Source organism: Lynx rufus, unplaced genomic scaffold, assembly GCF_022079265.1.
Source record: "Lynx rufus isolate CCGP_SWC_20201006 ecotype Redwood Valley unplaced genomic scaffold, mLynRuf1.p SCAF_3, whole genome shotgun sequence".
Classification (NCBI taxonomy): domain Eukaryota; kingdom Metazoa; phylum Chordata; class Mammalia; order Carnivora; family Felidae; genus Lynx; species Lynx rufus.
Genome location: NW_025814845.1, coordinates 71,070,273 through 71,096,423, shown reverse-complemented (window position 1 = coordinate 71,096,423; position 26,151 = coordinate 71,070,273). Strand labels below are relative to the sequence as shown.

At 37.5% G+C, this 26,151-nt stretch overlaps 1 pseudogene; it reads right to left on the bottom strand.

Annotated features, from left to right (window-relative positions):
• Positions 1-24,427: 24,427 nt before the first annotated feature.
• Positions 24,428-24,783, bottom strand: LOC124521105 (eukaryotic translation initiation factor 1-like; annotated as a pseudogene).
• Positions 24,784-26,151: the final 1,368 nt, after the last annotated feature.

Sequence of the window (26,151 nt, the reverse complement as noted above, 5' to 3'; positions counted from 1 at the left end):
GATATGAGGACCTCAGAACTCCTTCTTCAATTTTGTTCAGATCTGTGAAGAGGGAATATTTCCTAGCACACATTATATCTGGACTGATAGAAAACCTGAGGTAAAGTGAATCTAAGTGTGGGAAAGAACCCTTAAGGCTAAAGTAATTTTGTACCAACTTGGGAATTTTATAAAAATAGCCTATGGCTATAATTTTATTAAAAACTAGACTAAAGGAGCAAATCCAAATGGAAAGCATTGAGTTATTACTTTCCTGCTCTGACAGCACAAAGATACATTCTAGATCTGGAAGGGCCCTGGGGCTCTCTGCTCACTAAATTGTACCTATGAAGAGGCTGACTGAACATGGCGCTTTATGCAATACTGACACTTTACCAAAACTTGTCTGGAAGGTGAAGGCTTTGTGTTTTTGTTTTTGTTTTTTAAATGATTCTTATTCCTTGAGGAAATAATAGAAATAATCTGCCAGGTCTTTTTATGTCTCTATCCTGGATACCTTTCCAAATAGGCCCCAGCTTCCTTTTAAAGCATACAACAGATGAGATGATTTGTGTCTTTCAATTTGTTCTTACTCATTTGGCTATTTCTAGCTCCTCATCTCTTGGGAAATGTGTAAAAAAAAAAAAAAAGAAAAAAAGAACAGAAATTGAGAATGACCAAATCTTTTCATTCTATATGATTGACCATGCACAGATGTAACCAGGATGCCTGGAAGCTATTCTTGTCAGATGGTTGTATAAGCACATAAACACCCTCACAGTCACTCAGGTAGCAGCATCAGAGCCACAGTGGGCGCCCTGTCAAAATTTCACCTGTCAAGGCATTGCCTTCTTGAATTTTCCTCTTGAATGCTTAATCAAAAATTCTTTTTATTCTTTTTCCCCAATTGCTTCATCAGTATATATTTTTTTAATTTTTTAAATGTTTAATTTATTTTTGAGGGGGGGGGAGGGGCAGAGAGAGACACACACAGAATCCCAAGTAGGCTCCAGGTTCTGAGCTGTCAGCACAAAGCCCTAAGGGGGGCTCAAACTCATCAACCGCGAGATCATGACCTGAGATGAAGTCAGACGCTCAACTGACTGAGCCACCCAGGCACCCCATCCATCATCAGTACATTTCTTACACCCTTCTTTTATTCTTCCTTTTACTAATGTTGTTTGTATATTTGTCTTTATTACACACAGATGGACTAGCAGTAATTGTTCTAGACACTGGCAATACAATGATAAGGGATGCATGGTTCCTCAGCCAGAGCTAAGAGGACTCAACAGGGATCATCACAATCCTCAAGAAAAACCCTTCTCTTTCCCTATCCCATTTTAAAATACTGCCTGTGTCACCCCATAACAGCCAAAGAGATCAGTATCTAGAAGGAGACTATAACTAGAACCTATTATTCTTCAACATTATCTTTCCTTGCAAAAAAAAAAAAAATCACACAGACTACCCTCATATTTACAACCTTCCTCCTTAGACACGGGAACTCCTAGTCTTGCAGCCTTTCCTTCCGCATTGCCCCTTAGCCATCCAACCTCTCAGCAGGCTGCCCTTCACCTGCACTGTGTCTTCTAGGATGACATCCACAAAAGAGCTTGCATCGTCAAGTTCTTTGAATGTCCCTGTAGCCTTCTGCATCTTTGAAACCAGGCTATGCCTCAAGGACACTACCTTCCCTGCAGGCCTTGGATGTGGAGCATATTGGTTCTCCCTCTTCCCACATCACACTAGGCCTAAGTGGGGTTGGCAGCGTCTTTGCTTCCCATCATGGCTTCCAGATCAATGTTCTTGCCATAAAAAGAAAAAAAAAAAAAAAACACCACATACTTGAAGTACATGTCATCATTATACCAACTTTCATTTCCACAGGTGTCTACTACTCTCTGCCCGCTCACTCCCTATTCATTGATGATTTTAGCACTTGGCTTCAAGTGCTTATTCCTACAGAATTCCTGTCATTGCTCCTGGTAGTTTAACATCTATGTAGATGTTTCGTCTGCACTTCTAGCTCTTCAAATCCTCAATTCTTTTCATCTCTTATACCCAATGTCTTATGCTTCACTCTCAGCCACTTATGTCCATGGTTTATATCCTTAACCAGAGGGCTAGCCTATGGCCTACAGCCATGTCTAGCCCACTAGCTGTTTTTGTCCAGCCTGCAAACTAAGGATGGATTTTATATTTTTAAGTGGAACACACCCATGTTCACTTTTTTTTTATTGTCTGTGACTGTTTTCCTATTACAATGGCAGAGTGAGTCGTTGAGACAGAGACCCTACAGCCTGCAAAGCTGAAAATGTTTATCATCCGGCCCTTTGCTTAAGGTTTGCTGACCCTTGCCCTACACTTTCGTATTACTAATAACTGCAACACCTTCAAAATCTCATTTTCAAAAGTCCCCCTCTTTGACAGCTCCCTCAGCTCTTTCTGGTTTGCTTGAACAATCTTTAACCACCCAACCTACTGATGCTGTCATCACTTTTTCTCCACCTCACTTCTCTCATTTCTCGGATTGGATTCCAAATCATCAGCACACTTTCTCCCCTGCACATAGCCTCAGCTTCCATGTCCCTTTTTCTATCATTCCAGCTTCTTATAACTGTAACCAAATCGTTGGTTAAGTTCAACTATCTGCCTATTCTGTGCCTGCCCCCGAGCAGGTGAATGTGGCTGCAGCCATAGCAGCAGCAATGGGGCCTTGATAAACATACATCGGATATCCCCAGTGGCCATCCAGTCCCCTCTGTACTCCAGAGGAGTATCTATGAAAATAGGCGTCCTTGACACTCCAGTCAAATACTCATGAGGGATTATTCAGAGCTCTCATATATTAATGGGTGATGCATCACCATGTTAGTCTTGCTTTCCCTTCAACTCTGTTTTATCACGGATTTACCTTGACCTCATCTTTTACAGCGCCAAAGACTTTTTGGTTCCAGCTTGCCTGCAGCTATGTTTTCACGTATGTTTTTTGTGCATATTTACTCCATATCCTTTCGACAGCATCTTCAGTTTACTTCCAAGTGGATAGTGACCAAAATAATGATTCAAATGTATATCTGGAAATTTCCAGGATATTTGAAAAGGATATTGAAAAAGGTGCCGCCTATTTAAATTGTGAAGGAAACAGGATTATAGAAATTGTGGCATATTTAAATTTGGGGGATGAATATATTTCAATGGTATCACTGTAGCTTGGTGTGTGTTTATGTAAACTGATTTGGAGGTAATATCAAAAGCCCAAATTTGAGTCTTACGTTAAATGCACTTCCTGGACCTTTATGGTAAAACTGGCTGTGTACCTGGAAGACATTTAACATTTCAGTTTTCTCCTATGTGCAGTGAGAGCATTTGCTTAGGTACTTCTAAGGGCCCTTCCTATGTTAAAATTCTATTATTCTGAGATCTACTCCTATTCTTCTCATATTGCATTGAAGTAAAAGCCTTTGGTCTGCTAGCCAACTTCATCTCTTATTGAACAAGAGTGGTCCTGTGTTCTCAAGTCTGATCTAAATAGCTCTTAAAGAGAAATCAAAAATTTTTTTGAGACTCTTGAGTCCTGATTGACTGAGACCTTTACATCCTAACAATAGCTATTTGATATAGTCACTGGATAAAGCAATGGCTCTTCCATTGATGTGTCCAAGTATCTGCGAGTTCAGCCAACCAAAAAATCCATTTGGTTGAGTAGTCTTAGTACTGAACAAGGTTTCATCCCAAAGGAATACATCTTATTGTAAGATAAGAGAAAATGTTGGGTAATCTTTAAAAAAAATCTTTGTGGATCCAAATGCTTCAGCTGATAACTTGGCAGGGGGCAGGGAAGTAGTTTAAATAGATCTATGTTTTTTAAAAGTGAATTCTATAAGATCTCAAACAAAAGCAGCAGTTTGAGGGAATAAGCTACACGTCAATGGTGCAGTAAAAATAAATGCTGATATTAGTTCTGTATTTCACAAGAATCCTCATAGTCAAAGAAATGGAAATATACATTTTAAGTGAACTTACCTGTACTTAGGCAAAACTTTTTATCTTAATAGCTATGAAAGCATAAGATAAAATCAAGTCATGATTCTGAACTATTAGGCAAATGCCTTAGGAAAAGTTGAAACTTTATGGCAAAGGGAGTTCTATGTTTCAGGCAGGAAATGTATAAATGAGGCCAAAAAAATCCCAAACAGAATTTTTAAATATCTATATGATGAAGAGTTATATTTATAAGGCTTTTGACGTTTTCAAAGTGTCTGAATATCACTTTTTAATGGTTAGTTGATATTATTAGCATCTAGCCCTGTGTCTTGCTCCAAAAGTCCAAAAGGTATATTGAGAAGATCATGAAAATTTAAACTATCCTTAATGAGCTATATAAGATGAGTTTCTACTTTGTTTTTTTTTTTTTTTTTTTTTGGTCACACTAACTCTTTTTTATTCTTAAACATCTCTCCTCTGAAATTTTTCTAATCCTATTTCCCCTGGCAGGTTAATCACTAGCATTCTGTTTTTATTTTAAACAGAAAACTGGTATACTTTGACATTCATGTTTTAATTATTTGCATATCTGTCTCCTTCACAATGCTCTTTTTTTTATAAATGTTTTTTTTTTTTCAACTTTTATTTATTTTTGGGACAGAGAGAGACAGAGCATGAACGGGGGAGGGGCAGAGAGAGAGGGAGACACAGAATCGGAAGCAGGCTCCAGGCTCTGAGCCATCAGCCCAGAGCCCGACGCGGGGCTCGAACTCACGGACCGCGAGATCGTGACCTGGCTGAAGTCGGACGCTTAACCGACTGCGCCACCCAGGCGCCCCACACAATGCTCTTTTGTTCATTTCTGTGTCCCTAATACCAAGCTTGGAGCCTGGCATACATAAGAACCTAATAAATCATCTTGAACTAGTGAGAAAACTGAGGCCCAGAAAGAGGCTGTTTCCACAGATCATACACCTAGTTAATGACAGTGCTTTTGCTAGAATTCCATGACCTTCACATGATAATCTTTACATGATTCATAAATATTTAAGAATTTGATGAACCAACAGGTTAATAAGGCAATGATTCCTAGGAACTTCCCATTGCACTGTTCTGATAAAAAAATCAATAGAGCATGTCTCATTTTTTTTTTTCTAACCAGTCTTCTGACTACTTGGTTTTAATGAGGAAATAAGATTAAGATACACAACAACAGGGGTGCCTGGGTGACTCAGTCATTTAAGCATCTGACTTCTGATCTCAGACCATCATGATCCAATTATCATGATCATCCAATGATGGGACATGATCATGATCAGGTCATGATTTCATGGTCGTGAGATCGAGCCCCACATCAGGCTCTGTCGTGGGCATGGACCCTGTTTGGGATCCTTCCTCTCTCTCTGCACCCCCTCTCAAAGTAAATAAACTTTAAGATATATATATATATATATATATATATATATATATATATATACACACACAACATCAAAGGGACCAGATATTTCACATACATTTATTATTTTGGTTTCATAGATACAAAATCTATATCAATCATATAAACTAATTTTAATCTGTTAATAAATATCTGTTAGAGGGGCACCTGGATGACTCAGTCTGTTAAGCGTCCGACCTTGGCTCAGGTCATGATCTTGTGGTTTGTGAGTTTGAGCCCCACATCGGGCTCTGTGCTGACAGCTCAGAGCCTAGAGTCTGCTTCAGATTCTGTGTCTCCTCTCTCTGCCCTTCCCCTGCTAAGGCTCTGTCTCTCCCTCTCTCTATCTCTCAAAAATAAACATTAAAAAAATTTTTTTAATCTGTTGGATCACTAATAGTTTAAGCCAATGATCTGAGAGACAACTTTCTTACCAAGTTGAATATGTATCCTAGCAACACAGTTAACTAAGAGTGTTTGTTTGAAAATTAATCTTGGACATGGGTCAGTCAATGTGTCACAGATGTTTAGGGAAAATTGAATGGTTTTTTTCTCTTGTTTTGAAAGCACAGGGGTAAACTTTTTATTGACTTGGACAATGCAGAACTTCCCATTTTACCTCAAGAATCATAGTATGCTTTGGATATATCATTTCTCCAAAGCAAAATAAGAAACCTCTGCCCTTAGATAAACACAAGTCTTATTTTCTCATGTCAACCAGATATCTGTACTTATACCACCTTACCAAAGAGGCTTTTTCTGATATGTTTGAAAACAAGACCCCATACAATTTATTTCTGGGCTGCAGGGGTGGTACAATATTTGCAAATCAGTCAATGTGATACATCACATCAATAAGAGATTATTTCACTAGATGCAGAAAAAGCATTTGACAAAGTACAACATTCATTCTTGATAAAAATCCTCAACAAAGTAGGCTTTAGAGGAACATTACTCAATATCATAAAGGCCATATATGAAAAACCCATAGCTAACTTCATAGTCAATGGGAAAAAAAAACTGAGAACTTTTCCCCTAAGGTCAGGAAAAAGACAGGGATGTCCACTCTCACCCCTTTTATGCAACATAGTACTAGAATTCCTAGCTACAGCAATCAGACAACAACAACAACAACAGGCATCCAAGTTGGTATGGAAGAAGTAGGACTTTCACTATTTGCAGATGACATGATACTGTACTACATAGAGAAAACCTGAAAGTCTCAACCAAAAAACTGCTAGAACTGATAAACTAATTCAGCAAATTTTCAGGATACATAATCAGTGTACAGAAATTTGTTGTATTTCTGTAAACCAATAATGAAGCAACAGAAAGAAAAATTAAGAAAACAATCCTATTTATAATTGTACCAAAAATGATAAGATACCTAGGAATAAGCCTAACCAAAGAGGTGAAAGACCTGTACTCTGAAAACTATAAGACACTGATGAAATAAACTGAAGACGACACAAACAAATGGAAAGATATCCCATGCTCATGCACTAGAAGAACCAATATTGTTCAAATGTCTATATTACCACAAGCAATCTATACATTTAATGCAATCCCTATCAAAATACCAACAGCATTTTTCAAAGAATTAGAACAAATAATCCTAAAAATTGTATGGAAACCACAGAAGACCCCAAATGGCCAAGGCAATCTTGGGAAAAGAAAAAAAAAAAGTCAAGCTGGAGGCATCACAATTCCTGACTTCAAATTACGTTACAGAGCTGTAGTAATCAAAACAATATCATACTGGCACAAAAATAGGCACATATCAATAGAACAGAGTAGAAAACCCAGAAACAAACCCATAATTATTTGGTCAATTAATCTTCGACAGAGGTAAGTATATCCAGTGGGATAAAGACAGTCTTTTCAACAAATGGTGGAGAAAAATGGACAGCAACATGTAAAAGAATGAAACTGGACCATTTTCTTACACCAAACACAAAAATAAATTCAAAATGGATCAAAGACCTAAATGTGAGATCTGAAACCATAAAAATCCTAGAAGAGAACGTAGGCAGTAACTTCTCTGACATTGGCTGTAACAATTTTTTTCTAAGCAGGTCTCCTGAGGCAAAGGAAAGAAAAACAAAAATGAACTATTGGGATTACATCAAAATAAAAAGCTTCTGCACAGCAAAGGAAACAATCAACAGAACTCAAAGGCAACCTACTCAATGCAAGAAGATATTTGCAAATGACATATCTGATAAAGGGTTAAGATCCAAAATATGTAAAGAATTTATACAACTCAACATCCAAAAATCAAATAATCCAATTTAAAAATGGGCAGAGGACATGAACAGACATTTCTCCAAAGACATCTAGATGGCCCACAGGCACATGAAAAGATGCTCATCATGACTCACCATCAGGGAAATGCAAATCAAAACTACAATGAGATGTCACCTCATACTTGTCAGAATGGCTAAAATCAACAACACAAACCATAACAGATGTTAGAGGGGATTTGGAGAAAAAGGAACACTTGTGCACTGTTCATGGGAAGGCAAACTGGTGTAGTCACTAGAGAAAACAGTATGGAGCTTCCTCAAAAAGTTAAAAATAAAACTACCCTATGATCTAACAATCTCACTACTGGGTATTTAACCAAAGAACACTAATTCAAAGGGATACAACATGCATTTTTATAGCACTATTATTTAACCATAGCCAAGATATGGAAGCAGCCCAAGTGTCCACTTATGGATAAATGGATAAAAAAGCAGTGGTTGTGTATACACACACACACACACACACACACACACACACACACACCAAAAAATATTATTTAGCCATAAAAAAAAGAATGAAATCTTGCCATTTGCAATACATGGATGAAGCTAGAGAGCATAATGCTAAGTGAAATAAGTCAGTCAGAGAAAGACAAATATCATATGATTTCATTCATATGTGGAATTTAAGAAATGAAACAAATGAGCAAAGGGAAAAAAGAGAAAAACCAAGAAACACACTCCTAACTATATAGAGAACAGTCTGATAATTACCAGAAGGGAGCTTGGTGGAGAGATGGGTGAAATAGGTGATGGGGATGAAGGAGTACACTTGTGGAGATGAGCACTGAATGATGTATGAAGTGTTGAATCACTAAATTGTACACCTAAAACTAATATAACACTGTGTATTCACTAGCTGTAATTAAAATAAAAACTTACATGATTTGTTTTGTTTTTTGTTTTTTTGAGAAAGAGAGAGAGTGAGTGGCAGAGGGGCAGAGAGAGAAGGGGATAGAAAATCCTAAGCGGACTCTTCTTTGACAGCAGTAAGCCCGATGCAGGGTTTGAACTCACACTGTGAGATCATGACCTGCACTGAAGTCGGACACTCAACCAAATGAGCCACCCAAGTGGCTCTTAAATAAAAACTTAAAAAAGAAGAATAAATGGAACGATTTAGAATAAAATAACTAAATTAAATAGGACCCCATTCTGGTTTTCTTCCTTTGTCCCCAACCCTGCTTTTCCTGCACCTATTATCACCTGATATAGTATATGCTTACTTTTTCCATTTCTTGTTACTGCATGTGTACTATGTATATATAATGTGTATGTGCCATCCACATTTCACACATTTAATACTTTTTTAGTAACAAGTGATCAATATCATAGATACATCAGAGATCCTACTTTGAGTAAAATTTAAGATTTTAAGATTTAAGATTTAATAAGGCTAAAGATTTAAGATTTAATAAGGATATTGTAGGCCATATGGTATGATTTATTTCATGAGATCAATGACAATAGGTAATTAATTACACACTTCATGCTCAAGGCACTGAGTGAAATAAATACAAGCATAAACTCATGATACTTATAGCAATTCTAGAAAGTGGATCTTACTATATTTTATTGATTTAAAGATATACTTTTTTCACATTTCTGCTTTTATTATCTATATGCTATCAAAATTGAAATCAGAATAACTATCACTTCAAACATTTTAGAAGTTATGTGAGTTTGGAAAATATAAGAAGGAAAGGAATTGAAGAGAATATCTTTGTTTAAATAAAATAAAAAATTACCGTGTTTACCACTGTGTAACTTTTAACAAAAATCTCAAAAATGAAAAAATAAATTTGCCAATAACATAGTTTGTAGCACAGAGGCTGATGTGGGGCTTGACCCCACAAACTGCGGGATCATGACCTGAGCTGAAATCAAGAGTCAAATGCTCAACCAACTGAGCCACACAGGCGTCCCTTCATAGTTTGTAGTTTTTTCTCTGTCTTTTCAGGAAAAAAAGTGTTCATGATTCTCCAAAAAGAAAAACCACATTCCACACCACCTGTATCATGTATAATATGTGAAACATTATTTGTCCAGTGCTCATGTGAGACTCAGCTGTGCAGGAGAGTGACTCGAACAACTAGATCATGGATCCTGAGTGTATCATCCAAGGTGAGAAGGTCAAAACTATGGACATAGACATGGATAATTTCTAAGCAGGAGTCAAAAGTTAAATTTCTGAAATCCAAAGAGAGTAAGGGTAAAAGACAGGGAGCTGCTGTCCAAATAGCTACACAAGGCAGAGAACATGGTTAGAATCAAAGATGGAGTTCAGTGTGGGGAGGACCAGAATGGGCAAGGGGTCAAAGCAGAATCTGCCAATATACACGGTGGCCTGAATTCAGGGTTTAAATCAAACTAAAAACAGAAGAAATTATTCGTAACTGGAGAAGAGTTTAAATTTGGGCAATAGAGCAAAAGCACTAAGCATGAGTAATTTTTAATTGTAGGACACAGCTGTGTGCCCCACAACTTCTGTTCTTTGGAACAGATATGCCTTTGAGATACAGTCCACTGTACGGGGAGGCAATATTGGTGATTTCACTTGGGTGGGTCCTCCTGGAGCACTAATAATTCTAAGAGCCAATATCGGCCTAATTAAACAGATAAAATTCAAGATCCACTGAGACACTCTTATGGATATTGAGCATAATCTTTGGTGCGTATCTTTTTATAAAGAAATAGTCATGTTAACACATGTTAGCACAATGCACCCAAATGACAGACTACCATGTGCCCCATAATCCAAGGGGATGACATTCTGTCAAGGCTTTTCTCATAACAGCCCTGCATTTATGACATAGCACTAGAGGAAGGCCATTTGCAGCTACAACCCCCATTGCTTTGTAGGCTAGTCATTCAATTTCCAAATAGAGCTGCCTCAAAAAAAAAAAAAAAAAGCCAATTTGTAAGGTTTAAGTGATAAGATTAAAATGATACACCTAGACTTATTAATTCATGAATATGAGCACTGTCTTCTAACACAAAAATATCTTAATGGACCTAATCTACACTGGGCAACCCCTATCAGACACTTATATTGAGCATGAATAAATGTTTATGAAAAACTTCTCAAAGTTTTTATGTGTTTTGTATTTTTTAAAAAAGAGAATTTAATGATCAATTCCTATATCTACACAACAATGATGATTGATGCAGAAAATTCAGCCTCCAACATGAATATTTTAGCCTGACATATCTCTATTCACTAGATAGATATGGCTTATCTGCACTACTTTAAGAGGACAACACTGAGCCAGAATGAAGATTGTTGCTGCAGCATTTGCAATGTTCACTATAGTTTTAAACTGTTGTTTGGGATATCACTAGTTACTGACTGTAGCTAACCTTTATTAAATGCTTAATAGTCATCAGTGTTTTCTTTTTAAGTTTATTTATATGTTTTGAGAGAGAGAGAGAGAGAGCGCACACGTAATTGAGGGAGGGGCAGACAGAGGGGGAAAGAGAGAATCCCAAACAGTTTCCATGCTATTAGCATGGAGCCTGATGCCGGGATTGAACCCATGAACCATGAGATTATGACCTCAGCCGAAACCGAAAGTGGGATGCTTAACCCACTGAGCCACCCAGGTGACCCCACCAGTGTTTTTTTTTTTTTTTAAGAGATTGATGTATTTTGTCTTGTTTAACCCATACAACAACCTTCTGAAGTGGTATTACTTTTAATCATTTTACAGGTAAGGAAAAAAGGACTTATGGATGTTACATAAGTTATCCAAGGGGACACAATTACACAGGAACAACAGAAAAGTGCCTCTTTTAGGGAAAGGAGTATGGAGGGCTTGGGTAGTGGGTGGGAAGTGGAAGTTTGCTTACCATAGCATTTCTTACTGTAAATGAATAAATCAGAATTAATGGCGGTGTATCCATTTCCTCAAACTTGAATAACATAAGCCCACTTGGGAAAGATGGATCAGTCCCTAGTGCACATATCAAACTCCAAATATGATAAATTCACCAAATAAATGTATTTGTCTCTATGTAACAGGGCTCTTCAACCCAGTGACCTCTGCTCCGTTTAACAGTAATGGTACAACTATGCTGGGAGAAGAATCAATCCAGAGATGAGTTATTTTAAAAACCAGTTGTTGGGGGAGGGGAAGGGGGCTCCTGGGTGGTTCAGTTGGTGAAGCATGTGACTTCAGCTCCACTCATGATCTTATGGTTCATGGGTTTGAGCTCCACATCTGGCTCTGTGCTGACAGCTTAGAGCCTGGAGCCTGCTTTGAATTTTGTGTCTCCCTCTCTCTCTGCCCTTCCCCTGCTTGTGCTCTCTCTCTGCCTCTCAAATAAATAAAAGCATTTAAAAAATAATTTTAAAAAAGTTGTTTCTTGCTGCCAAGTCATACCTGCCATAATCTAATATTCCATACATCTTTTAAGAATTCAAAAGGAAATAACTGTAAACAGAACTTAAATAATACAAAACAGAAAACGCTGTTAAATATATCTAATGTATGAAATAAAACTCTTCCTTTAGCTAATACTAGGCATACATTGATATATTGGTATATTGGTATATCAGTAGCTACTGAAACTTCAATAATTGTGCTCTTAAGAAAAGAACTATTACCTGGTGCCATGATCTTGGGTTCTGATACCATTCTCCAATAGAAAGAACCAGGGCTCTTCAGAGAAATGGCTGACTCTAGAGCTGGGGCCAGAAGCACCTTCGGGTGCCAGAAAGTAAGGCAGTGCTCAGAGAACAGAAGGATGGCGTCTGTCAAGGGAACCAAGGTGAAAGAGCTCCTAATGGCCAAAGCTGGAACAATTTATGCAACAAAATAAATACCTGGTATTAGATGATAATCTAAAACATAAAATAGAGATCCCAAGTCTATACTGATATAAATAAATGATGTAATAAGTAAGCAAATGAGGAAGAAGAGACAATTCTTTATTTTTCTAAAGTTTATTTATTTATTTTGAGGGAGAGAGAGAAAATGGGGGAGGGCCAGAGAGACAGGGAGAGAGAAAATTGCAAGCAGGCTCCGTGCTGTCAACACAGAGCCTGATGCAGGGCTTGATCCCATGAACCATGAGCCGAAATCAAGAGGTGGACGCTTAATCCACTGAGCCACCCAGGTGCCCCAAGACCACCCTTTCTTACAGAAGAATCTCTTGTAATTTACATGGATTCTCACTTTTCCAGCAAGTGGAGCTCACATTGCCCCCCTGCCCCACCCCACATTTGAGTGTGGGCTACAAGAGTGACTTGCTTCCAAAGAAAAGTGCAACTACAGCAGAGACAAGGAGGAACTTCAAAGTAGGGAAAGCTGGCAAGCATTGCCTTGGCCAGGTAATTAAGATTAACACCATATTAATAAATGATGGTGAAGGCATGTAGCCTTGCTCTGATGTGATGAGAATTCAGCTCCCTGGTCTTTTTCCCAAAACCTATAACCCCAGGCTAATCATGACAAAGACATTAGACAAACCCACATCGAGGCAACACTCTACAAAATATTCTCTCTAAACTGCCACATTCGTAAAGAACTAGGAAAGATGGAGAACCTGAGGAGACTGACACGTGATGACTAAAGGTAACGCGGTGTCCTGCAGGGACATCCTGGAATAGATAATGGATATTAGGGAAAAAAATTAGTGAAATCCATATAAATCTGGAGTTCAGATAATAGTAATATACCAATGTTGTTTCCTTAGTGTGACAAAGGTACCATAGTAATATAAAACATTAACAATCAGAGAAATTGGTGGAAGGGTATATATACTAGAACTCTCTGTACTCTCTTTGCAACTTCTCTGTAATCAAAAGGTATTCTAACATTAGAAGTTTATTTTTTTAATTTTTTTTATTATGTTTCTTTATTTTTGAGAGGCAGAGAAAGAGCACGAGTGGGGGACGGGCATAGGGAAAGGGAGACACCGAATCCAAAGCAGGCTCCAGGCTCTGAGCTGCCAGCACAGAGCCTGACGTGGGGCTCAAACCCATGAACGGCGAGATCATGACCTGAGCCGAAGCCGGACACTCAACTGACTGAGCCACCCAAGTGCCCCCAGAAGTTTATTTTTAAAAAGAGAACTATTGCTTTCTTCACACTGTGCCATTCTTAAAAGGTATACAATGAAAAATCTTGTATCGGATGCATTCTGACATTTCTAATTGTTCTGCCGTGGTAAGTCACCTTGAAAAGACTGCATTCAGATTGAGCAACCTAACAATTCAATTATATGCCACAAACCATCTGCACTTGGGATGTTGTGAGACACAAGCTCTCTGGCCTCAATTATAATAGCAGGATCCTCTTTTGATCTGACTCCTTTGTTTGTAGTAAAGGCTAAAGCCTGGTAGTAAAAATAAATAAACAGTAAATGAAGAAAAACAAGATCAATAAAACAATCATGTCATTACAGGTACTCAGCTGAGTCTGGAAGAAAACGAACAAGGAATGTTTTGAGAAGTTGCCTCATAAGAAGAAGGATTGGGATGGGAAGTTATTTATTCATTAAATAACCTATTCAGTAAAAGTGTATTGCTCGCCTTTGGTGAGCTAGCTAATCTAGAAACAGGAGAAAGGACAGAGCTCCTGTGCTTCTCATGGAAGTCACAATCTGGGGAAAAGACTGACAAGGAAAGGGAAAATTTAAATGCACTGAGAAGTGCTAAAGCCTTTTCCCTCCAATGTTTGTACTTTATAAAATATGCTGGATGCTGTCTCAACATACCACCTCACTCTGCACCATCAGTGGTTACAAATTCAGGGGCCATTCCAGATTGGGAACAAAAATAATTTTCAGATTAAAAGCTACCTCAAAAAACTGTATCTTTTTTTTTTAGAAAGACATTACTTAATGGTAATTTCTCTGTCTCTTCCAAATATTCCCCTTGCTACCACCATCCAGTCTTTTGTTATTTAACCATTTCATGCCCACTTATGAATAAGTCACCATCGTGAACTACTAGTATAGGCTTATCCGTGAAAGGAGACTTCTGATTCCCAAAGATCTATAAATGCAACCTCTAAGTGTAGAATATGTTTTTACAAGTGCCATGCGGATTTCTTATCTCCTTTGCCTAGCAATCTGTGCAAGACATGTTACCTGATGACTCCTGACCTGACCAGCAAACCATGGCACCATTTGGGATTTCTTTTGTAATCAATTTTATTGAGGAATAAAATAGGCTCGCCTTAAGTGTACATTTCAACAAGTTTTGACAAATGAATATAACCAACAATGATAAAGATATCATTGAGAAAGATATTAAATTTTCTCATCACTCCAAAATTTCCTTCATCCCCCACCCTCAGCTCAACCCAGCCCAATCATTGTCTTAATTCACATAGTCCCGGACACAGGTGCCAAGATAGGATTAGCCATGAAGGAGATTTAGGGGAAATAATGTGAAGGATATAGGAGAGAGGACTCAGGGTGTGGAGAGCCTGCAGAGCAATGCAGCTCTGACACCTGTGAAAGAAAAGTGGAATGCCGGAAGAGGGGGTAAAAAGAGATTCTTAGACTGTAAAGTGCAATTCCAAGAAGGCGTTGGCCAGCCAAAGGTGTCCTCAGGCAATCTCCCATTGGAGAAGGCCTGTGTCTCTTAGGAATGGACTGAATCCAGATCTCCTCTGTGCTCAGCCATTGACTGGGGATAGTATTTCATGTACGATGTGACACAGTTTGTTTATCTACTCACCTACTCCTATATCCTGTCACTTGATGCATTATTTCTAGTTTGGGGCTATTATAAATAAAGCTGCTATGAAAATTTCTATATGATTGTGTAAACATATGCTTTCATTTTTTTCTAAATATTTATTTTATTTATTTTGAGAGAAAGAGGGAGAGAGAGAGAGAGCAGGGGAGGGGCAAGAGGGGGAGAGAGAGAATCCCAAGGAGGTTCCATGCTGTTAGCACAGAGCACATTGCGGGACTCAAACTCATGACCATGAGATCATGACCTGAGCCAAAATCGAGTCAGACCCTTAACCAACCAAGTCACCCAGGTGCCCCATATACTTTCATTTCTGTTAGGTAAACACACAAGAATAGGATTGCTGGGTCATATGGTATGTGTAGTTTAACTTTAGAAAAACTGGCCAAACTTTTTTCCCAAGTATCTGAGTCATATATTTCACAAGATTTCCAGTTTCCAGTTGCCCACACCCTCTCCAACACATGGTATTGTCAGTCTTTTCCAGTGTAGCCCTTCTAGTGGGTGTGTAAAGATGTCTCATTGTGGTTTTCATTTGCCTTTCCCTGATGACCAGTGATGAGAAGCATCTGTTCATGGGTTTATTGGCCACCCCTAAGTTTCCCCAGAGTTTCATCCCAGTAGAGTATCTGCTCAAAAATCATTTCAATCAGGTGCAGGTGTAAATGAGGTTACTGGGCGTAATCTATTAAGTATAGCTCCTGATGTGTCAGCGTTCCCTACTGAGGGAAGAATAGTAAAATAATCTAAAAAATATAATAACCTCAAGAAGGTTGGAAACCATGTAAGCCATTGTTTCAAAATATATATATATATATATACAAAATACTTTTATATGTATTTACATATGTCTATATAAATATACATATATATTTTTCCTTCATTTAACTTCATGTCACCAAGCTAACACACGTTGTCAGTTTATAATTGCATTCAGTGCTAAAAACAATTCCAATAACAGGGACTTAAAATACATATTCTTCTTACAAAACAGAAGTAAACATTTAACGACATTGGTTCAAGAATATTAGTGCTGAAGTACCTGAGATTTTTCTCACCTTTTTTTCAAGGTCCCAAGACGGATGCTCTGGCCTCAGCCATTCCACCCCATTTCCGGAAGGCAGAAAGAGGAAGTGAAGAGGAACAACAGTATGGCTCCCAGCTGGGGCAGCCCTTTAAGAGTTGTCCTGGAAGCCCCACCCACTGACTTGTGATTGTATCTTATTAGCCATCTAATTGTAGAGAGGCTTGGAAATGTGAATTTAAACTGGGCATGTTATTGTGACCAAAAATAAACAAAGGTTCTGTTACTCAGTAAGGACAGAGTGGAGACTAAGTAAGCAGCCGGGAACCTTCAGTCTTCTTCCCCTCACACTTGAGGGTCCTAAAAAAATTAGCTCCGGGGTGCCTGGATAGCTCAGTCGGTTGAGCATCAGATTTCAGCTCAGGTCATGATCTCACGTTTCGTGCGTTTGAATCCCACGGGCTCTGTGCTGACAGCTCAGAGCCTGGAGCCTGCTTCGGATTCTGTGTCTCCCTCTCTCTCTGTCCCTCCCCCGCTCATACTCTGTCTCACTTTGTCCCTCAAAAATAAATAAATATTAAAAAAATACCTTAAATTACTGTTCTCTATTTAATCACTTTTAATTCATGCTTAATACATCTAGCTTCTGTCATGTAACTTCTCTTTTTCTATATTTAATTTTTTCAGTATATTGTATCCTTTCTGGAGTATTTATCTATAATTAAATCCCTTCTTTTAAAAATGTCTTCCTTGCTTTATAGAAAATTATGCTGATGACCCACCCACTGTCAGGCTACTCCTCAGCCTCCTATCTTAACTCTTTGCCCCTCTTCTCTTCTTATTTCTATACATTCTCACTGGCAATTATCATTCACACCTGTGGCATCAATTTTAACATACTCTGTCTCCCCCCACCGCCATTGGTTCTTCTTAGCCTCAGATTTGAATTACAAATCACCTACGAGATACCTCCTTGAACTGCCGACAATCTGCTAGATTCTTCTATCTGGATATCTTACGAGAAAATCAAATTCTAGATTTTCAAATTGAACTTGTCCCCTTTCCTTTCTTTCACCCCAAATCTCCCATAGCTTCTATCCCAGCCGATGTTACAGAATGAATAAAGATAAGGAGCAAAAGACACATCCAAAAAATTATAAATCCCCTATTATGACTCAGAATCAACATTAAAATATTTTTATGCCCCATCTCATTTAATTTTCACCATAACCCTGTATGAAAGGTACTTTAGTGTATGCATTTTATAGTTGCAGAAACTGAGACTTAGAAAAGAATGATTAAAACCAGAGAGCTAATAAATGATACTCTTTCTTAGTCTTGAGTCCAAAATCATTACACTAGGATGTTTCTCTCTCTTCCCACCCCCCCCATTAAGATATTTAATATAACTTTCCTATGTATCTAACTGCCTAGGGAAAGTGACTCCTACCTCAACCTTCACAAAATTCAGCAAAGTGTACCTTATAAATAAGTTTAAATACTCATATCCCACAGCCATTGATTTTAATGCAGGATCTTAGCATTTCTTGTCCACACTAATACAGATACTTCTAAAAGTCTTCTTACCAGTGTTACCAGATTTTCCTTTCTTCATTCTCACGAAAAAAAGATACTTGCAAAACTGAATTCTGACCATGTCAGTACTTTGATCATATTCCTCCAGTGACATTTTATTATACATAAAATAAAGGCCAGGTCCTCAATGTGATAAATAGCCTGTCATAGCTGAGCCAATGTCTCCTTCTCCCCGTCACCTCACATTTGTCCTATGCTTCAGCCATGAGGTAATACTTGATGATTCACTATCTTTGCATATCCCTTCCCTTCAGTCTGTCTTGACAACTCCTTTTCCTTCTTTGGCATTTGGATCTCATATCATACTCTCTTGGAGACTTCTGGCTCTTCCACACAAATGTATTTCTCTCTCTGTATCTCTGTCTCTCTCTGTCTCTCATGAACCATGGTACTCTACTATATATCCCAATACCTAAACAAGAATGAGACAATCAACTCTGAACTCTCTGAGGTCAACAACTGTGTCTCTCTAAAAGTCTATGAATTTAGTGCCTGAAATAGTACCTGTTGCTAGAACCTCACAGTCAAGTATGAGACATGTTAAAAAATATGTAACAGAGTAAACTATGTCCTACCACAGGATGGACTCAAGATATCATATTAACATAGATGTTATTTATCTATACCTTGTGTTATGCTATTTCTTCTCCTTCCTCACAATAAGCAAAAATAATGAAATAGGTTAACTTAGGTTTTGCAAGATGTTAGTGACATGAGAAAGAGACTAACTAGTATTACATCCTCTAAACAGCCAGTGAAAAGCAACGGATGTGTTTTACATGTACAGGACTTCCCTCTTTCCTCATTCTACAACACATGGTCTACCTGCTCCTGACTCTCATAATATTAGTTCACTTTGCCAAAGTAACAACAGCTCCAAGTTTCAATAAGTTATTACCACAAATGTTTCTTGCTCATGGATGTTAAATTTAACTACATCTCAACTCCAGGCAAGGCACTGCTCAGTTGGTCTTCTCATTCCAGGACCCAGGATAAAACGGTCACCATCTGTGACTTGTTAAAATAGCCCAAGAGCAAGCTGCTCCACATAATTGCATCCCATGACTCTGCCACCTCTACTCACATGTACCTCAGCAAATCACATGGCCAAGGCTGCTGATGAGGCACTAAGAGTCAAATGGCAATGGCAATGAGATATAAGCCTCTTACAAGACAGGAAATGATTGCTAACAATAAGGCAACCTACCTCACTAAGTTATTTGTTTTTTAATTTTGTTTGTTTGTTTTTTGTAAACAGCACACAGCAGTGGAAAGAGGACTCATCAGAAGTCATGAGGCAAAAACATTTGTCTCTGCTCTTGTCCATCTCATTCAACTTCACTAAGATTCAGTTTCCTCATTGATAAAATGAAAGGATTGGGCTAGATTATCTGAAAGGTACCTTCTAGTCTGAACTATGTAACCAAATTATTTTATTTTATTTATCTTAATTTATTTATTGTAGGGAGAGAGCACACATATGAGTGGCAGACAGGAGCCAAGGCAGGGGAGGAGGGAGAAAGAGACAGAGAGAGGGAGAGTGAGGGAGAGAGAATCTTAACCATGTTCCACGTTCAGCACAGAGCCCAACACGGGTTTGATTCCACGACCCTGAGATCATGACCTGAGTTGAAATCAAGAATTGAATGCTCAACCGACTGAGTCACCCAGGTGTTTTATGTGACTAAATATTTTAGATGGAATGTAAAGCAAACATAAGAAGATTATGAAGAAACATTACTTCCCAGTAGGCCACTCAAGTTTTGTGTCACATTATCTCATTCTATCAAGTCACAATTTTTAAGGCCTGGTTCAAACACATTATATCACAGATGTAAATCATTTTATACTTTATTGTGGGATTATTTTTTTTCTGTCACACGTTAGAAGAACCACTTTGCTTATCTCCCATCTGACAAATATGTAAGCCACACGTGCTCATATCTCTTAAGAGTTTTTTCAGTTGCAAATAACAGGTATTATAACTACATTTTTGTACACAACAAAGATGATTTATTAGTTAACATACCTACAAAGTCTAGAGGAGGGCCGGCTTCAGGTATGCCTGACTTGATGACTAAATGATTTTACCAAGAATCTTTATCTCAAGACTGACTCCTCTTGTGGTTACAAGACAGTTGCCAGTTGCAACTGAAATAACGGATGCTTTTCCTTCTAGTGCAAGAGGAGAGCGCTTACCATCCCAATGATCCACTAAAATTTCTGGGCTATCCTCTGAGTGGATCAACTTTTGTCCAATTCCCTGAACCAATAACCAGTCAGAAAAAGAATATAACTTGCTCTTTAGTTTCTGCCCACGCAGATCCCCATGCCTTTACTCAATGGAGAAGGGGTAGAGGGAATACTGGAGGCGTAACTGATCGAGCCTATAACAAAAGTCAAAAATTTATAAGGATATTTTAATTATTGCTTTGTAATTAAAATATTTAGTGAGGATATTTGCTTTGTAAACTATCAATATTGAGTAAAATATCACTATCTTACAGAGAAGAATAAAAAATCCACCACATTTACATATCCATGAACATATTTTTATGCTCTAATAGGAGATATGATAACTAATTCTAATCTGGATTTTGTAAACTTCCAGTGTTTTTTTTTGTTTTGTTTTGTTTTGTTTTTTACTAAAAGTACCTATTTGAGTAAATTTAAATTATCTAATTTGTAGAAGCACCTAAAAGTCTTTCTGGAAAAAAAAAAGTTTCTCTATAAATGATTAAATATTTGTGAGGGAAAAATATAAATCCACTGTATTACCCCCAGAAATTTCTGTTTATTCTTTTAGCTTGCATTTAAGATCTTAAATAGCATAAACTATTTTGCTAGATTAACTCTTTTATTGACATAAACAGAAGATTCTTGTTTTTGTGGAAATAGGAGACCACTACATTTGAGGAGGAGGAGTCCAAGATTAAAACTACACAGCACACCACAAATGCCAATTCCTTTCTGGTTTATTTTTATCTCATTAAATAACTTCCTCTTACTTCTCAGGAAAGTAGACCATATGGGCGGTGTGTGGAAGAACTAAACAGGAGGGATGTTTTTGGCTTCTGGAGAATCAGGTCTTACAGATGTGGCTTGAGTCTTTTGTATGAAATATCGGAAATTCCTAGAGCATTGGCCACACTTATTCCAAAGGAAATGCCAAAATGTATTTCACACACAAATGTAAGCGATTTTTGGATTATCTGCTTTTGTTCCTCTCCAATAGCTTGGAAAATTGAGTCAACTGCATGTGAACTTCTTATTCACAGCTAGACAGAATATAGCCTCCTCTGAATTATTCATGCTAATTATGGAGAAGGAAAAAAAATCATGAATAAATTAAATCCACAGATGAACAAAAATATCTGTATTTCCATGGCATATTGCATTTATCACTGAAATAGGATATTTAACAGTATATTGTGTTTATAATGTTTTGTCTATTAAGACTTGGAATTTGGGGGGTACCCAGTGATTAGCAATGGAAGCACACACTAGAACCACAGAAATCAAAAATCACAGTTGGTCATCTGAAAGAATTTAGTGTTTTATGGAAGACAGATAAGAATATTAAGGTTTACAAAACAGTAAGACAATTGCATAGGGACACAAGGGCCAAGAAAGAAGGAGCCTGCAGGAACCAAGATATTTAAGAATAGATAACATATAAGTTGAATGTTAAAGAATGAGTTATCTAGCTGATAAGGAAGGCATACTGAAATAAGGAAACCTCAGAGCTCGCAAAAAAACAAACATTTCCGTTGACTTTTGTACAGCTCTGAGTAGCGTGGAAGTCTAGGGGCTTGGCTGTTGCCACAGCCTTAACTGGTATCACAAGAAGTTATGGCAGTTTGAGGACGTCTGGATGTCTCAGTCAGTTAAGTGGCCAACTCTTGATTTCGGCTCAGGTCATGACCTCAGGGTTCATGTTGGATTCTGTGCTGACAGTGCGGAGGCTGCTTGGGATTCTCTCCACTACTCTCTGCACCTCCCCAACTCACTAAATAAATAAATAGATAAATATTTTTAAAAAGTTATGGCAGTTAAGATTAAAGTATTATGCAAAAGAACCAAAGCTTCTGAGGACTTACTTTTTAAAGTGTAGATTACTGGATGCCACACCTGATTGATAAATAGGAATACTAGCATTGGTCCCAAGAATCTGCACTGTTAACAAATTAACCAGATATTTCAAATGTTCACTAAAATTTGACAATTTGTTCTATGACATTATAATAACGTAGGAAGTCTTAAGAGATGCAAATTCCTGGGCCCATCAAGACATTGACCTCAGTCATCATTATTTTTTTCGTGGTTTCCCAGGTGATTCTAATGTACCAACAAGTTTGAACATCACTTGTCTGAAGGAATGATCAGTCCATTGTTTTTCTTACCTTTTTGTTGACACATCTCTGCAATGACATTTAAGACCAAAAAGTCATAGTTCTTTCTGTAGGTACTAAAACCCATTTCTACTAGTGCCATTGTAATGACAATCTGGTTTTTGTGTTTGTGTTTGCCAAAACTTTGAAACCAACCTTGCAATCTAGTACAACCACCTAATTACGTCTTTATCTAAAACACAATCAGGATAACTGAAAGAATATTAGGGAAAAAAAATCTTTAGGAAGAAAGTATCTGGAAATCTCAAGTGCTGTGTATTGAGATTAAGAAATGATCAAAGAGCTCTGTTTCAGGCAGCTCCAGAACCTTAGTTTCATTAATATATTTTGACAGTCTTTCTATACATGTGAATACGCCAACTAATTTGTGGGTTTTCAAGTATAAATCAAGTGGATTTTCAAGCCCACTTTGAGACCACTTTTTATTTGTTATAATTTAGGAAAAACACAGTGGTTTTTTCCAGTTTTATTGAGATATAATTGAAATAACATTGTATGAGTTTAAGGTGTACAACATAATGATTGGACATATGGATGTATTCTGAAATGGTTACCAAAACATGTTTAGTCAAAATTCATCACCTCACATAGTTACAGTTTGTTTTTCTTGTGACAAGAAATGTTAAGGTCTACTCTCTTAGCAACTTTCAAATACACAATACAGTATTGTTCACTGTAGTTGTCATGCTGGACATTATATCGCCAGGATTTCTTTATTTTATAAGTAGGAATTTGTACTTTTTGATTACCTCCACCCCTGGCAACCACCAATCTGTTCTCTTTTTCTATGAATTCATATTTTTAGATTCCACATATACAGTATTCATCTTTCTCTCTCTGACTTATTTCACTTAGCATAATGTTCTCAAGATCACTCCATGTTGTCATAAATAGCAGGATTCCCTTCATTTTTATGACTGAATAATATTTTCTTATTATAAATATACATATTATAAAAATAAATATAATATTTAATAATATTTTTGTGTGTTTTCCCACACACATTTTATATATATATATATATATATATATATATATATATAGTTGTTTCCATCTTGGCTACTGTAAATAACACTGCAATAAACACAGGGACGTAGCTATCTCTTCAAGGTAGTAATTTCATTTCCCTCAGATATATATCCAGAAGTAGAATTGCTGGATCATATGGTATATCTATTTTTAATTTTTTGAGGAAACTCCATACTGTTTTTCATAGTGGCTGCACCAATTTACATTCCCACCAACAGCATACAAGTGTTCCCTTTACTCCATATTCTCATCAACATTTGTCATCCCTTGTTTTTTTGATGATAGTCATTCTAACAGGTGTGAGGTGATATCTCATTTTGGTTTTGATTTATATCTCCTTGATGCTTAGTGATGTTGAGCACCTTTTCATATACCTCTTGGTCATTTGCATGTGTTCTTTGGAAAAATGTCCATTCAGTTCCTCTGAACATTTTTATTGGATTTTTTTTTTTTTGCTATTGAGTTGTACAAGTGCTTTATAAATTTTGCATACTGACCCCTTATTAGGTATATGACTTGCAATATATTCTACCTTTCTTGCCTTTCATTCTGTTGATGGTTTCCTTTGTTGTGCAGAGGTATTTTTATCTCACTTGTTCATTTGCTTGTTTTTCCTAATACCTGTTGGAGGCAATAACTCCTTATTTTCCTCAGATAAAACCATTATAGGAAGGTACTATTTGTTTGTTTGTTTGTTATTTTGCATGGCTCTTTTCAGTTTATTGCTCAAAGGAGTTACACTAGTCCAAGTTAAAAGCAGACCCCAAATGGTTATATTGGGTTATATATGTTAATGGTTATATAATATAATGGTTACATTATACTTACATTATACAAGCTGTGAGGTTTTTAAACTTGTGGGAGAAAAAACAAAAACAAAAACAAAAAAACTTGTGACAAGGAACAGAAGGGAAATTCTATTCATTGCAAGGAAATCTCCTTTAAGCTTCAGTGAGCCAAAAGCACCCAAAACCTATGAACCTTCAGCTGATCGTCCTTAGCCAGTCCAATCTCTATGAGGAACTGATATATGCTCTTGCACTGGTCACCCTGTAAGGGAATTACTTCTCCATATTCTGAATGCTCAATTACAGTACCATTGCAGACAAATTTCTTAAACGCCTTCACCAGTTTCTTTTTATCATAATCATCAGCGATTCCTTGGAGAGTAATAAGGATCTTCCTGCCATTTCTCTGTTGAATTCTTACATGGATATTATTCTCAGTGCCAACAGAAGCAGATCATCACCCTTATTTGCATAAGCAAAAGAGTCCAAAGAGTGGAGGTTCTGGATGGCAGACATATGATATGATTCCTTTTCCTTGGTGGAAAGGGCCTGTGGAAGGCAACAGCTAGAGAAGGCTGGTGGGGGCATGGTGATTCAGGAAGCTAGGGGACTGGGGGGGTGGGTAAAGGGGGTGCTGAGTTCTCAGCAGTGGCTCTGTGACTGGGGCCAGGAAGGTACTTTTTAAATAGATGCTGACCCCTCAAACCTGTACTGCACAGTCACTACCTGTTTGGCAGTACATCTTCCCAGTGTTAAAGGACAAAGGAGGCAGTCAGTTACTGACTTAATTTCCAGCTGTACCAGAAGGTAGAAAGAAGCTAAAACTAGTCTGTACTTGTTTTGGATAGACAATGGTGAGAAAGATAAGGACATCGAGAAGATGGGTGTAAGAGGATGATTCCACTTATTTGTTGGCTGAAATAATGGAAGTATCAGAGCTTTTAATACTAATGGGAGATGAGGGGAAGAGAAAGAAAAAAGCAATAAATTACACTTTATTTATTTATTTATTTATTTGCTGAAGATAGTTCCCAGCTGTTTGGAGTCTGGGGCCAGTGTTGTTTACCATGGAAACTTAGTTTGCTGAATAAAACAAACACTAAGGTCATGCCTGATTTTGTGTGTGGTAAGTAGTGAAACCACCGCCCTTCCCCACAGTGTTCTCTCCAAACTATTTCTACATAATGGCAGGAAGTGAAAAGGAAAGTGTGCAATCCAACCTAAAGTGTCTCTTTTATCACTTTCCTAACAATGTCTTCAGGCCAGATACGAGCATCCAATACATTTTGTCCAGTGTAATGCATCTAGTAAAATGCTGTTTTGTTGTTGGCCTGTAGCATCAGTATCACCAAAAGCATTCATGATATTGCACAAGGTATTATATACAGGAAGTCAAATACATTTACTCATTGTTTTTATAAGGTTAAAAATCAAAGTCAATTGATTGCATGGATAGGGCAGGTAAACACAAGGTGAACCCGTGACATTTTGCCGCACCAGGAAGTAAGGAAGTACTAAAAGGGGGAGGGGAGGGATGGTAAATGTTAAAGGAACAAAGGAGCCAACCTGAAAGATCACAATGATCAAAGCTAGAACAATCTGAATAATGAAAATAATTAATGTAGTATTGGATTGTAATCTAAAGTATAAAATAAATATCTATGAGCTATATGGATGTAAACAAATGGAGGAAAAGAGACAAATCTCCCTTAAAGAAGAATTTCTTATAATTTATATAGATGCCCTCCCTCCTCTCTAGAAAGTAGAGTTTAATTCCCCTATCCTTTGAATGTGGGGTGGACTTAGTCACTTGCTTCCAAAGACTAGAATAGGGAAAAGGAAAAAATAACTTTACCGTGGAAAAACGTGACAAACATTACCTTG